Below are 16,255 nucleotides of genomic sequence, written 5' to 3'. Positions count from 1 at the left end.
CTGCAGAATGTTTCACACCAAAACACAGAGGGGTCAAATATAAGCAACACATAATTCTCAATTCACTTGCATTTAACGATATTTGACTTTGTTTAAAATCTGACTGTGGTCAATCTCAACAAAGCACCATGGGATTTGTATTATCCAGTGACATGCTTTCTTTTGTTGGTCAGTGATGTTTGCAATTCAATGGTGTATATTTCAGTTATTCAGGGTGAAGACTCGAGACCAATTCAATTCAAAATGAAGTCATATATAACAAATAAATATGTTCAACATTGAATAATGAAACAGATATTGAGTAAGCTGGTGGAAATTTTCTTTCGGAAGATAAGAATGATGCATTAATGATTGGACATTGTTCTGTTAGATATTTGCTGAACAAATGCTAAAGTTCAATATAAGTTCTATATCTTATGGTCTTATGAGGTAAGACATCTGTTTTAAAGAAACAGCTGTCTTCATGTAATCAGTGGCCTGGCCTCCCAGCTGAAAGCTGCAGCAAGACTGTGCAGTTGAATGTTGCACAGGGGCATTGGGTAATGTGCCGCCAGCTGTTTCTGTCGCGTAGAGGTTATCACAGTCAGCTAACAAGCGAAAGGAGCCTGGTTAGAAACTGTTTCTCATTTATGATGTGGCGATGCCAGCGTTGGACTGGGGTGGGCACAGTAAGAAGTCTTACAACACCAGGTTAAAAGCCAACCGGTTTGATTTGAATCACTAGCTTTCGGAGCGCAGTTCCTTCCTCGGGTGAATGAAGAGGTGGGTTCCACGAACACATATATAGAAAAATTCAATGATGCAAAATGGTACTTTGAATGGGAGTCTTTGCAGATAATTAAGTCTTTACAGGTCCAGATGGTGAACTGGAGGGAGGGATAATCACAGATTAAAGAGGTGTGAATTGTCTCAAGCCAGGTCAGTTGGTAGGATTTTGCAAGCCCAGGCTAGATGGTGGGGGGTGAATGTAATGCGACATGAATCCAAGATCCCGGTTGAGGCCGTACTCGTGTGCGGAACTTGGCTATCAGTTTCTGCTCGGCGATTCTGTGCTGCCGCGCATCCTGAAGGCCGCCTTGGAGAACGCTTAACCGAAAATCAGAGACTGAATGCCCTTGACTGCTGAAGTGTTCCCCGACAAGAGGGGAACATTCCTGCCTGGCGATTGTTGCGCAATGTCCATTCATCCGTTATCGCAGCGTCTGCATGGTCTCGCCAATGTACCACACCTCAGGACATCCTTTCCTGCAGTGTATGAGGTAGACAATGTTGGGTGAGTCGCACGAGTATGTACCGTGTACCTGGTGGGTGGTGTGCTCACATGTAATAGTGGTACCTATGCTGTGATCTGGCACGTCTTGCAGAGGTTGCCATGGCAGGGTTGTGTGATGTTGTGGTCGCTATTCTTCTGAAGGCTGGGTAGTTTGCTGCAAACAATGGTCTGTTTGAGGTTGCGCAGTTGTTTGAAGGATGGGTGTGGGGATGGCCTTGGCAAGATGTTCGTCTTCATCGATGACATGTTGAAGGCTGCGAAGAAGATGTAGTTTTTCTGCTCCAGGGAATTCATCAGGCGAATGAGGCTCCAGGAGTTCTTCCACAGACCCCAAGAGGCCTACAGCGCACTCAATGATACAACCAATGAACTGGAACAGCGTAGAACAGCAGATCGAGAGATCTGTGGGACTGGAAGATCCAGCCAGCAGGCAGGGCTGGAAAACCCCACTCATTGAAACAATCCGATCAGCTGATTCTGCTGCTCGTCTTCCACAAAACCACTCAGTGAAACTGCCTCGAAAGTCCTTTCTTTTCCAAATTCTGACTCATCTTTCCCCTCTTTTCCTGCTCTCTCTCACCATGCTCTCTCAGAGCTCATCTTGTCTCTGAGACTTACCCTTTGCTCCTTTGACCTGATTCTCACTAAACTGTTGAACATCCAACTTCCACAATCATAGAATCTACAGTGCAGAAGGAGGCCATTCAGCACATCGAGTCTGCACTGGCCCAAGGAAAGAGTACCCGACTCAAGCCCACACCTCAACCCTATCCCTGTAACCCAGCTTAGTCCTTTTGGACACAAAGGGCAATTGAGCAAGGCCTGTCCACCTAACCTGCACATCTTTGGACTGTGGGAGAAAACCGGAGCACCCGGACTAAACTTATGCAGACACGGGGAGAACGTGCAGACTCCGCACAAACAGTGACCCAAGCCGGGAATTGAACCTGGGACCCTGGAGCTGCGAAGCAACTGTGCTATCGTGCTGCCCCTGATTTATTGGATCCAAGTTCAAATACAAGCCACAATGAAGCATCTGCCGTGGTGGGGTTTGAACCTGCATTCTCAGAGAATTGTGCTGGGTCTCAGGATTACTCATCCAGTGACAATACCACTACACCATCACCTCCCCAGTCAAGTACTTTGCAGAGCTCGTCCAGGATATGAACCCGGGACCTCTCGCATTTTGTAAACCCCCTAAGCGAAAATCATACCCCACGGTTTCCATGGTATCTCCATGGAGTCAGTGTCTTTGTGTGTTTCCTCTTTAGACAATCAAGTGAAGCTTGGTCCTCACACAGAACACGTGTATGGTTTCCCCCCTTCGTGAATGGTGTTGGGGGTTTTTTCAGGCTGTAACTGGTTAAAGCTCTTTCCACAGTCAGTTCACTGGAACACACTCACTCAGGTGCGTGTGTGTCTCGGTGCTTTTCCAGTCACACTGATGTTTGAAATATTTTCCCACAAACAGAACAAACATTTTTCATTCCACATTTATAGTCTGAGGATATTCAGGCCCTGATCAATTGAGTGACACTGTCGGATCTTAATGTCATATTTGCTTTGTGTTTCCTGTCTGAAAATCCTCTCCTAATGCCCTGTAAAAGGAGTTTATAAAGGTCACACTATCAGTACAGGATACAGATTCAGAACAGACAATCCAGTTTCTGGGGAATATTTTTTCTCTCTCTTCTGTCGCCAAAGCTGTAAATCCCCGTCCCACACACACTCCCTCCTCCCTGGGGCTGAAATCTAAATAAAGTATCAGATCATTATTTCTGTGTCCTTTTACCAAAGTTATATAATTAGAGGTAAGAATATGCTTTACAAGTCACTTCATTCATGAATTGTGACAGACATTAATCTGAACACCCTGACTGAGCAGCCAGAATAACAGATCTTAACCTTGTGTCCAGAACTGGCTGGGTGGAGATTTGATGAGCAATCGCAAAGGTCGTTTCACCAAATCTTCCAGGGTTTCCTTCTCAAACTAAGTTATACCGGATATCAGACTCGGGGTCCATTCTGGTTCTCTTCCTGCTGACTAAATAACTTCAATCAAATATGGAGAAGTCTGAATCCACTGTTCGGTCCCTGCTCCAATCTCCATTCCTGACATACTAACTGGATAGCACAATTGCTTCACAGCTCCAGGGTCCCAGGTTCGATTCCGGCTTGGGTCACTGTCTGCGCGGAGTCTGCACATCCTCCCCGTGTGTGCGTGGGTTTCCTCCGGGTGCTCCGGTTTCCTCCCACAGTCCAAAGATGCGCAGGTTAGGTGGATTGGCCATGATAAATTGCCCTTAGTGTCCAAAATTGCCCTTCGTGTTGGCTTGGGTTACTGGGTTATGGGGATAGGGTGGAGGTGTTGACCTTGGGTAGGGTGCTGTTTCCAAGAGCCGGTGCAGACTCGATGGGCCGAATGGCCTCCTTCTGCACTGTAAATTCTATGATTAACATACTATGATTAACTCTATCCCTCTCCCTCGCAACAGTCTGAGACTTAGCCAGTCTCTTTGTAAACTTTGTTTCGCATTTGATCCCAATATGAGCTTCTGACCTCATAGAATCATAGACTTTACAGTGCAGAAGGAGGCCATTCAGCTCATCGAGTCTGCACCGGCCCTTGGAAAGAGAATCCTACCTGAGCCGTCATCTCCACCCTATGCCTGTAACCCCACCTACCCTTTTGGACAGAAGGCAATTTAGCATTGCCAATCCACCTCACCACATCTTTGGACTCATCTCTGTGCTATCACTATGACGTCCTGTTTCCACCTACGTTACATTATCCGGCCGCTCTACTGTGTCTGTGCATCTGGGGCTGAAACCTCGGTCATGCCATCGTAACCTCCCGATTCGACAACTCCATTTCACACCTGGCTGCTCTGCCACATTCTACCTCTGGAAAAGTAAAGCCATCCAAAAGTCTGCTACCCATGTCTTAATTCACAGCCAGTTCCTTTCCCCTATTACCCCTGTGCTCTGAGACTCGCATTTGCTCCCAGTCTATTCCCACCCTTGTTTTCAAATCCCTCCATGGCCTCGTCTCTCCCTGTCTCTGTCATCTCCTGCAGCCCCACAACCCCCTGAGATATCTGTACAGCTCTGATCCTGGACTCCTGTGCACTCCCGATTCTAATTACTCCGCCATGGTTTGAAGTTCTTCGGCCCCAAGCACTGAATTCCCTCCCTAAACCTCTCCGTCTCCACCTCACTTACCTTTTTTAAGACTCTCTTTAAAACTCACCTCTTTGACTAAGTTTTTGGTCACCTGTCCTAATATCTCCTTTTGTGTCTGGGAGTCTCACTTTGTTTTATAATGTTCCTGTGAGGTTGACTGGGATGATTTATGATGTTAAAGGTGTTATAAAAATAGAAGTTGTTGTTGTTGACTGTAACCCTGACCTCCTGGAGCAGGCCGCAGCTGTCTCCATGGAGCTCGATGTAAACCCTGGCCGGAAACAACTTGTTGAGGTTTGGAGTCTCCACCGGGTTTCATTGAAACCTCCAAGCCTGGTACATCATCGGCACTGCGCATGCTCCAGTTCACAATGCCTGGGGAGTGATTGACTGCTGCTCTGGACCAATTGCAAGAGAGCGGCGGAACTGGAGGACCGAGCGGAGCAGCTGATCCTCCAACCAATCAGACTGAATAAGGGGCGGGGCGGGGCGGGGCTGGGCTACAATCTCAGAGGTAGACTGGAGCATGCGCAGTGCCGATGACAGTTCAGGGTTCAGGCTGTCCGGTGGAAATCCTCAGCCGGTCAGATGCCGCGCTGTAAGTCCTGATAGTGGGATCCTTCAGAAACAATCCGTGTCGACCCCAAACCCCGAATACGAAGCTTGGTTACGGCAGTTGAATCGGCGAAAACTGCTCCGGCTTTTCCCCGAGACAGGCCCAGGTGGACCAAGAGAGCCCCGGCCTTGCCCCGCCTCCCATTCACTCTGATTAGTTGGAGGACCAGAAGCTCTTGTTCGGTCCTCCAGCATCGCCCCCTCTTCCTATTGGTCCAAACCCGCTGTCAATCAGTCCCCGGGCATTGTGAGCTGGAGCAAACCCTTCACCATCATTATCAGCTCCCTGGTTTGCAGCTGAGGAGCTTCTCCCTCCCTCCCGGGAACAGGCCCAGGTTAACGGGCCCCATCCTGCTTCAGACACTGGAGGATGGTTCACACCAGAGGATGGGGGAGAAATAAGAGCGTTCACTTTGCACTCAAATCAACGAGGACTCTGATCTCTGGCAAGGAAGGAAACCCTGGCAGGTGGGCGGGGAGGATTCACAAACACCCGCTGGAGGCCCCAAACCCCCAATAAGACCCATTGGTTTTATTGTCAGTCTGCAGACAGGAGCTGGAGAACTGAACCCAGGCAGAGGAGAGGGAGGGAGAAAACTGGGAGTGGAGGAAAGAAATGGTGCAGATGGTGAGATGGGTTTGGATTTCAGCCCAGGGGGAGGGAGAGTGTGTGCGACGGGGATTTACAGCTTTGGGGGATCAAGAGAGGAAAAAATGTTCCAAAGAAACTAGAATCGTCTGGTCAGATTTCTATCCTGGACTGACAGTGGTGGCTTTTGTAAACTCCTTTTACAGGGGGTTAGAATTGGAGAATTTGCACACAAGAAATGAACCCAACAGAAAGGTTTGTCTCTTTGCGAATTCTATCCTGCATTGACAGTGATGACTTTTGCAACATGAGAAATTACAGCTCTCAGGAAAGATTAAATGGAGTGGGGCCTTTTTTCTATCGACAACAACAAATTAAGCAATGAACTGCTCTGAATCTTTTAAATTATCAGTAGTTTGGAGAGAGGCGATGTGAGAGAGTGACCATCAATACTCAACGAGTCATAAATACAAGATAGTTACGAATAAAGGGGACAATACGGACAAATTTATTTATCACAGGTTCAGAATGTGCAACTCATTACCATGGAAAGGAGTTCAGGAAAGTGCTGAGATGTTTTCAAAAGGAAACGGGACAAGCACATGAGAGAAAATGGAATCGAAAATCAGCTGAAAGTCTGAGATTTGATCGATGTGACAGTCGGATATGTGTGCCGAGTATTGACAGCAGCAGAATCTGTTACAGAATGGCCTGATTGTATCTTATATATTCACAGTATTTCAATGTAATCTCCTTTTACAGAATATTTGCAGATGCAAACATCATGTCGAGATCTGACAGAGTCACTTGATTCATCAGGACCGGCCTTTCAACGTGGAAGGAGAAATGTTTGTCTGTTTTATCTTTTGGAAAAAATTTCAAAAATCACTGTGATTGGAAAAGCACCGAGACACAGACATCTAAGTAATTTTCCACAGTTAGCTGGAACTGAGTTTTAATCAATCACGCAGCATGAAATTAAATTGCAGCATTTACATCAGGGAGACACCGTACTCAGGCTTCAACTGATGATCCAAGTTGGAGAGACACAAGGACATTCGCACCAAAGGAATCAAAAAGCAGCAATAGGACATTCAGCCCCGTGAGCATGTTCCACCATTTAATAACTTCACGGCTGATCTGATAGTCACCTCAAATCTGCATCCCACCTGATAACTTGTCGAGAACTATAATGAAACCGTGGAAATGTGGGGACTGTGGGATGGGATTCAATTACCCGTCTGAATTGGAAACTCATCAACGTATTCACACTGGGGAAAGGCCGTTCACCTGCTCCGTGTGTGGGAAGGGATTCACTCGATCATCTCATCTCCTGACACACCAACGTGTTCATACGGACCAGAGACCATTTAAATGTGCTGACTGTGAGAAGAGCTTTAAAAGCAGAAATGATTTACTGACACATCGACGTATTCACTGGGGAGAGGCCATTCACCTGCTCCGAGTGTGGGAAGGGATTCAGTCTGTCATCTGAACTCCTGAGACACCAACTTGTTCATAATGATGAGAGACCTTTTAAATGGGAACAGACAAAGCCTGCGTGGAATATAAGGAAAGTAGGAAGGAACTTAAGCAAGGAGTCAGGAGGGCTAGAAGGGGTCACGAAAAGTCATTGGCAAATAGGGTTAAGGAAAATCCCAAGGCTTTTTACACGTACATAAAAAGCAAGAGGGTAGCCAGGGAAAGGGTTGACCCACTGAAGGATAGGCAAGGGAATCTATGTGTGGAGCCAGAGGAAATGGGCGAGGTACTAAATGAATACTTTGCATCAGTATTCACCAAAGAGAAGGAACTGGTAGATGTTGCGTCTGGAGAAGGGGGTGTAGATAGCCTGGGTCACATTGTGATCCAAAAAGACGAGGTGTTGGGTGTCTTAAAAATATTACGGTAGATAAGTCCCCAGGGCCTGATGGGATCTACCCCAGAATACTGAAGGAGACTGGAGAGGAAATTGCTGAGGCCTTGACAGAAATCTTTGGATCCTCGCTGTCTTCAGGGGATGTCCCGGAGGACTGGAGAATAGCCAATGTTGTTCCTCTGTTTAAGAAGGGTAGCAAGGATAATCCCGGGAACTACAGGCCGGTGAGCCTTTCTTCAGTGGTAGGGAAATTACTGGAGAGAATTCTTCGAGACAGGATCTACTCCCATTTGGAAGCAAATGGACGTATTAGTGAGAGGCAGCACGGTTTTGTGAAGGGGAGGTCGTGTCTCACTAACTTGATAGAGTTTTTCGAGGAGGTCACTAAGATGATTGATGCAGGTAGGGCAGTAGATGTTGTCTCTATGGACTTCAGTAAGGCCTTTGACAAGGTCCCTCATGGTAGACTAGTACAAAAGGTGAAGTCACACGGGATCAGGGGTGAGCTGGCAAGGTGGATACAGAACTGGCTAGGCCATAGAAGGCAGAGAGTAGCAATGTAGGGATGCTTTTCTAATTGGAGGGCTGTGACCAGTGGTGTTCTACAGGGATCAGTGCTGGGACCTTTGCTGTTTGTAGTATATATAAATGATTTGGAGGAAAATGTAACTGGTCTGATTAGTAAGTTTGCAGACGACACAAAGGTTGGTGGAATTGCGGATAGCGATGAGGACTGTCGGAGGATATAGCAGGATTTAGATTGTCTGGAGACTTGGGCGGAGAGATGGCAGATGGCGTTTAATCCGGACAAATGTGAGGTAATGCATTTTGGAAGGTCTAATGCAGGTAGGGAATATACAGTGAATGGTAGAACCCTCAAGAGTATTGAAAGTCAAAGAGATCTAGGAGTACAGGTCCACAGGTCATTGAAAGGGGCAACACAGGTGGAGAAGGTAGTCAAGAAGGCATACGGCATGCTTGCCTTCATTGGCCGGGACATTGAGTATAAGAATTGGCAAGTCATGTTGCAGCTGTATAGAACCTTAGTTAGGCCACACTTGGAGTATAGTGTTCAATTCTGGTCGCCACACTACCAGAAGGATGTGGAGGCTTTAGAGAGGGTGCAGAAGAGATTTACCAGAATGTTGCCTGGTATGGAGGGCATTAGCTATGAGGAGCGATTGAATAAACTCGGTTTGTTCTCACTGGAACGAAGGAGGTTGAGGGGAGACCTGATAGAGATATACAAAATTATGAGGGGCATAGACAGAGTGGATAGTCAGAGGCTTTTCCCCAGGGTAGAGGGGTCAATTACTAGGGGGCATAGGTTTAAGGTGAGAGGGGCAAGGTTTAGAGTAGATGTACGAGGCAAGTTTTTTACGCAGAGGGTAGTGGGTGCCTGGAACTCGCTACCGGAGGAGGTAGTGGAAGCAGGGACGATGGGGACATTTAAGGGGCATCTTGACAAATATATGAATAGGATGGGAATAGAAGGATACGGACCCAGGAAGTGTAGAAGATTGTAGTTTAGTCGGGCAGCATGGTCGGCACGGGATTGGAGGGCCGAAGGGCCTGTTCCTGTGCTGTACATTTCTTTGTTCTTTGTTCTTTGTTAAATGTGCTGACTGTGAAAAGAGCTTTAAAAGCAGAAAGGATTTACTGTTACATCAACATACGCACACTGGGGAGAGGCCATTCACCTGTTTGGAATGTGGGAAGGGATTTAATGATTTGTCAAACCTCCGGGCTCACCATCAGGTCCACTCTGACCAGAAACCGTTTCAATGTGTTGACTGTGAAAAGAGCTTTAATCGCAGAATGGATTTACTGACACATCTACGCACTCACACTGGGGAGAGGCCATTTACCTGCTCCGTGTGTGGGAAGGGATGCACTCAGTCAACACTCCTCCTGAGCCACCAACATGTTCATACTGATCAGAGACCTTTTAAATGTGCTGACTGTGAGAAGAGCTTTAAAAGTAAAAAGAATTTCCTCGTACACCAACGCACTCACACTGGGGAGAGGCCATTCACCTGCTCCGTGTGTGGGAAGGGATTCACTCAGTCATCAATCCTCCTGAGACACCAACTTGTTCATACTGATCAGAGACCTTTTAAATGTGCTGACTGTGAGAAGAGCTTTAAAAGTAAAAAGAATTTACTGGTACACCAACGCACTCACACTGGGGAGAGGCCATTCACCTGCTCCGTGTGTGGGAAGGGATTCATTCAGTCATCAATCCTCCTGAGACACCAACTTGTTCATACTGATCAGAGACCTTTTAAATGTGCTGACTGTGAGAAGAGCTTTAAAAGTAAAAAGAATTTACTGGTACATCAACGCACTCACACTGGGGAGAGGTCATTCACCTGCTCCGTGTGTGGGAAGAGATTCCCTTGTTCATCCCAGCTTCTGAGACACCAGCGAGTTCACACTGGACAGAGACCGTACACTTGACCCGTGTGTGACAAGAAATTCACTCAGTCATCCCACCTGACTTCACACCAACTTGTTCACACTGATCAGAAACCTTTTAAATGTTCTGACTGTGAAAAGAGCTTTAAAAGAAATCCAAATCTGCAGAAACACCAGCGAGTTCACACGGAAACAGAATCATAGCATTTACAGTGCAGAAGGAGGACATTTGGCCCATCAAGTGCACCGTCGCTTGCAAAGAGCACCTTTACTTAAGCCCATACCTCCAACCTAACCTATAACCTCACCTCACCTTTTTGGACAGAAAGGGCAATTTATCATGGCCAATCCATCTAACCTGCACATCTTTGGACTGTGGGGGGAAACCGGAGCACCCAGAGGAAACCCACACAGACACTAGGATAACGCACAGACTCTTCGCAGACTCTGCACAGACAGTGACCCAAGCCATGAATCAAACCTGGGACTCCGGAGGTTTGAAGCAATTGTGCTAACCACTGCGCTAGTGTGTCACCCAGACGTAGGAGTGGTACTTGGGAGAAGTTGTTCAACTGCTCCGTGTGTGGGAGGAGATTCACTCAGTCAAATAACCTGCACAAACATCAGCAAGTTCACAGACAAAAGCAGGGTTTGGATTCAGCTGTTGTTGCTGCTGTTGGTCACATCCAGGACTGAACGATGCCTGGACGTCTGTTTCCAGTGGGGCTCCACAGTTTCCGGTATATATCAATGATTTAGACTTCAATGTACACACCAGGATTATACAAAAGTTGCTGATGTGTTTTAGACAATGAGGGAGAAAGCCATGGACTGGGTCAGGTGGACAGAAAAGTGGTGAATGGAAATTTAGATAATGAGAGGTTCGGAAAAAACTTCAGTTAACTCCCGATAAAAATAAGGTAACTTAAGGATAATGGAAAAAACTGATTGGTGGGGAAGCTACAAATAATCCTTTAAAAAAAAAAAATTCAAAGTACCCAATTATTATTATTTATTTTTCCAATTAAGGGGCAATTGAGCCTGGCCAATCCACCTAACCTGCACATCTTTGGGTTGTGGGGGTGAAACCCATGCAGATATGCGGAGAATGTGCAAACTCCACACGGACAGTGACCCAGGGCCGGGATTCAAACCCGGGTCCTCAGCGCTGTAGTCACAGTGCTAACCACTGCTCCAAGTGCTGCCTTAGCTACAAATAATTCTAATAACTTTACTGAACAGTTCTCAAATGGAAAGGCACTTGACCAGATTAAACTAAGGATCTGCAATAGATGTTTGATCTAGCAAGTCATATTTAGGGCAAGATTATAAACAGAGGGCATTCATTTAAAGTGATTATAAAAAGAAGCAATGCTGAGCAAAGCTAGGAGAGTGGGCAAAGGCAGATGGAATACAATGTGGAAAAGTGTGAGGTTGTGGACTTTGGAAGGAGAAATGGAGGCATAGACTATTTTCTAAATGGGGAAATGCTGAGGAAATCACAAGCACAAAGGGAATTGGGAGTCCTTGTTCAAGATTCTCTTCAGGTTAACGTGCAGGTTCATCGTCAGTTAGGAAGGCAAATGCAATGTATTCATGTCGAGAGGGCTAGAATACAAGACCAGGGATGTAATTCTGAGGCTGTGTAAGGCTCTGATCAGACCCTATTTGGAGTATTATGAGCAGTTTTGGGCCCCGTATCTAAGGATGTGTTGACCTTGGAAAGGGTCCAGAGGAGGTTTACAAGAATGATCCCTGGAATGAAGAACTTGCCGTATGAGGAACGGTTGAGGACTCTGGGTCTGTACTCGTTGGAGTTTAGAAGGATATGGGGGCATCTTATTAAAATTTACGGGATACTGCGAGACCTGGGTAGAGTGGACATGGAGAAGATGTTTCCACTTGTAGGAAAAACTAGAAGCAGAGGACACAATCTCAGACTAAAGGGCAATCCTTTTAAACAGAGTAAGAAGTCTTACAACACCAGGTTAAAGTCCAACAGGTTTGTTTCGACTCACTAGCTTTAGGGGCAGTTCCTTCCTCAGGTGATGAGGAGGAATTAAAACAGATGAGAAGGAATTTCTTCAGCCAGAGGATGGTGAATCTGGGGAACACTTTGCCACAAAATGCCGTGGAGGCCAAATCACTGACTGTCTTTAAGACAGAGATAGATAGGTTCTTGATAAATAAGAGGATCAGTGGTTATGGGGAGAAGGCAGGAGAATGGAGATGAGAAAAATATCAGCCATGATTTACTGGCGGAGCAGATTCGATGGGCCGAGTGGCCTCATTCTGTTCCTATGTCTGTTACTGGATGTGAAGAAAAACATTCTGTGCTGCATGTGGGATCATGAATGCACTGCTCGAAAATGTGGTGGAGGCAGATTCAATTGATGCCTTGAAAAGAGAATTGGACAACTATCTGTTACTATCAGATCAGCCATGACCTTATTAAATGGTGGAGCAGACTGGGCTGATAGCCAACTCCAGCTCCTTGCTCATCTGTTTGTATCCTTTGAGGAGAAAAATATCTGCAGAGTTCAAGGCCAATGACAGGGGATTATGACTGTTGCAGAAAGTTGGCACAGATACAATTTGTTGAGTGCCTTTGTTTTGTGCTGTCATCTTTCTATGTCACTGTGTTATGAGGGAAATGCAGTGCACCAATGCAAGAGAGGCAGATTGCTCCCTCGATATGGATTGGATTTGTTTATTGTCACGTGCACCGAGGTACAGTGAAAAATATTATTCTGCGAGCAGCTCAAACAGATCATTTTGCACATGAAAAAGTAAACTAAAAAGAAAATACATAATAGGGCAACACAAGGTACACAATGCCAATATATAGACAAAGGTATTGAGTGAAGCATACAGGAGTGTATTATTAATCAGGTCAGTCCATAAGAGGGTTGTTTAGGAGTCTGGTAACAGCGGGGAAGAAGCTGTTTTGAATCTGTTCGTGCGTGTTCTCAGACTTTTGCATCTCCTGCCCGATGGAAGAAGTTGGAAGAGTGAGTAAGCTGGGTGGGAGGGTCCTTGATTATGCTGCCCGCTTTCCCAAGGCAGCGGGAGCTGTGGACAGAGTGAATGGATGGGAGTGAGGTTTGTGTGATAGACTGGGCTGTGTTCGCCACTCTCTGACGTTTCTTGTGGTCTTGGGCCGAGCAGTTGCCATACCAGGCTGTGATGCAGCCTGATAGGATGCTTTCTATGGAGCATCTGTAAAAGTTGGTATGAGTCAGTGTGGACAGATCAAATTTCCTTAGTTTCCTGAAGAAGTATAGGCGCTGTTGTGCTTTCTTGGTGGTAGTGTCGATGTGCATGGATCAGGACAGATTTTTGGTGATGGAAACCCTCTGCCCAGTGCCGGAGAGGCTGGTTGTTGGGCAGTGTGAGCTGATCATGGCTGGATAAAGACTAAGGCAGATGTCAAGACCCTTGGAGTGAAAACAGCTCTGGAGGGAGTGGGTCAGTGAACCTGGGGAGCTGCATTTTGCATGAATCGTGAGTGTGACGCAGTCACAATTATGAACAGTAAACAAACCTATCACTGGTTTGATGAGATGATTTACCGTGTCCCAGGTGTTGTAAATACTGTACATACTGTAGATCAGTCTGCTTGCTGCCCATGTCTAAGTGATATCTTATCAGATTAATGTGCTTATGTATTAAATAAAGTATCCAAACCCCTCATTGTGCTTCATGCCCAGCATCTTGCCTAACTGTGGATCTTCTGTTTTGCTGACTGGGAAAAATAATCTTCCGGTTTACTAATTGCTCTCTATGGTGGCTGCATTACCCAGAATCCCCCGCACTGCAGAAAGTTCCCGATCAGTGAGTGTACGAGGCCAGTGCGCAGGTGCAGTGTGGGTGTGTGCTCTGGGCATGCTCAGTGTCAGTCATGGTGAGAGATTGAGGAGGAGCTGGGTTGAACACAACAGTGAGCTGTACCCCTGTGAAAAGGGCATCTCACAGTCTCTGACTCTCCTGCAGCTTCCTGTCATGGTTGAGTTGGACAAGGGACTCTCATCATTTGAGCTGGAAAAGGCCATTGATTGTTGAGCAAGCAGAAAGGTGCCCGGCAAGGATGGAATTCCAGCTGAACTGCTCACACACAGTGAAAGTCCCATCGACTGTCACACCTTCCTGCCCTCCCCTTTTGGGCTGTGAGACTGGTCCACGGAACATGTGTGATGCAATAAAAACAGCAGTGTCAGAGAAGACAGCATCAACTACAGGGACAGGTCAGGGGAAGACCTTCACTTGGGTGATGTTTAAAAGATTCATCTACTTGCAAACTGAGTGTATCCGAAGCACAGTGCGGTTTCTGTGCTGACAGATCTACGGTGAACATGATCTTCTCCACACACCAGCTACAAGGGAAGTGAACAATTGGGATTTAATCTAAAGTGTTTGTGCTGAGAAAGTGAAATGTTCTAATTACTGAGTGAAAGTAAACCTTTCAGTGTGAATCACAATTTACTGGTCCAGTTGGAAAAGGCACCAAAGCGTTTCAATCTCTGAAGATAAATTTCAGCCTTGAAGTTCTGTTTCGGAGCTCACAAGCTGTGGGAAGCTTTGTGAATGTTTTCTGTTCCCTTTTGTAAACAAGCAGAGAAGTTAACCCTTTTTGCTGACAGCACGGCAATGATTTGAAATAAAGACTTTGACTTTTAAAGATTTGGCTTCATCTCATTTGTCGGGGTCATATTCCCGTGCAAATCAGCGCGGGCGGGATGGAAATTTGTCAAATTTTTTTATAATCCTAATCTTCATTGTCACACGTAGTCTTACATGAACACTGCAATGAAGTTACAGTGAAAAGCCCCCAGTCAGCACATTCCGGAGCCTGTTCAGGTACACAGAGGGAGAATTCAGAATTGTCATTTGAGAGTATCTTTAAGAACTGGGTGTTTATCAAATAGCTGTAGTGAAGACAGACAGCCCAGCTCCACCCACACTCTGATATCACTGCAGCTATTTGATAAGCACCCAGTTCTTAAATGTACATACACTACAGCTATTTGATAAACACCCAGTTCTTAAAGGTACTCTCACATGACAGAATGTCCAAATTACCTAACAGCACATCTTTCGGGATTTGTGGGGGAAAGCTGAAGCACCCGGAGGGAACCCACACAGACACAGGGAGAACGTGCAGACTCCGCACAGATCGTGACCCAAACCGGAATCAAACCTGGGACCCTAGCGCTGTGAAGCAACAGTGCTAATCACTGTGCTACTGTGCCAAGGTCCTTTACCTTGGGCAGGAATTTCCAGTCTTGGGTAGGGGAGGAGGGGGTGGCGGTGGAGGAGGGTGGGGGGTGTAATCGGAAAAAAACTTCCCACTCTCGGAGCAGTGAACGGTCTCCAGTGTGAGTGCGTTGGTGCGTCAGCAGATCCATTTTGCTTCCAAAGTTCTTCTCACAGTCAGAACACACAAAATGGCTTCTATCAGAGTGAACAGGTTAGTGTGAAGTGAGATGGGTTCGAGTTCTCGAGTTTTACAGCACAAAACACGGCCCTTTGTCCCACTGTGTCTGTGCCGGCTATCAAGCACCAATCTATTCTAATCTCAGTTTCAGGGATTATTAACATCAACTCAAACAAACTCCAGCTGTCAGAATGAACATGGTTCTGTCCTGGATGTGATTTCGGTTCAGTCCTGGATGTGATTAACATCAATAACAGCAGAGTCCTGGAGGCACTTGTGAACTCGCTGGTGTGTCTGCAGGGTGGATGATGAATGAATCCCTTCCCACACAGGGAACAGATGAACGCTCCCTCCCTGGTGTGAATGCGCTGCTGTTTCAGCCGGAGGGAATGCTGAGTGAATCCCTTCCCACACACGGAGCAGGTGAACGGTCTCTTTCCAGTGTGACTGCGCTGGTGAATCAGCAGATCCATTTTGCTGTTGAAACTCTTCTCACAGGGGGAACATTTAAAAGGTCTTTTGTCAGAGTGACCACGTCGGTGTGAAGTGAGGTGGGCAGACTGAGTGAATCCCTTCCCACACTCTAGGCAGGTGAATGGTCTCTCCCCAGTGTGAACACGCTGGTGTCTCATCGGGATTGATAACGGAGTGAATCCCTCCCCACACACAGAACAAGTGAACTCGCTGGTGATCCAACAGTTTGCAGAACTGAGTGAATGCCATCCCACACTTGGGACAGGCAAATGGTTTCTCCCCAGTGTGAACTCACTGGTGTAACAGAAAGCTGGATAACTGAGTGAATCTCTTCCGACACTCAGAGCAGGTGAATGGTCTTTCGCCGGTGTGACTGCAGCGATGAATATA

The 16,255-nt window shown here is 46.5% G+C and overlaps 1 long non-coding RNA gene across 1 annotated transcript; it reads left to right on the top strand.

Moving 5' to 3' along the window:
* Positions 1-5,030: 5,030 nt before the first annotated feature.
* Positions 5,031-14,635, top strand: LOC140421739 (uncharacterized). Its single transcript, XR_011947053.1, has 2 exons — positions 5,031-5,539; positions 6,423-14,635. It is a non-coding gene; the product is annotated as an uncharacterized lncRNA (long non-coding RNA).
* Positions 14,636-16,255: the final 1,620 nt, after the last annotated feature.

This window comes from Scyliorhinus torazame, chromosome 5 (genome assembly GCF_047496885.1).
Source record: "Scyliorhinus torazame isolate Kashiwa2021f chromosome 5, sScyTor2.1, whole genome shotgun sequence".
Classification (NCBI taxonomy): Eukaryota; Metazoa; Chordata; class Chondrichthyes; order Carcharhiniformes; family Scyliorhinidae; genus Scyliorhinus; species Scyliorhinus torazame.
The sequence above is the reverse complement of the archived record's forward strand: the minus strand, read 5'-3'. Positions and strand labels throughout refer to the sequence as shown.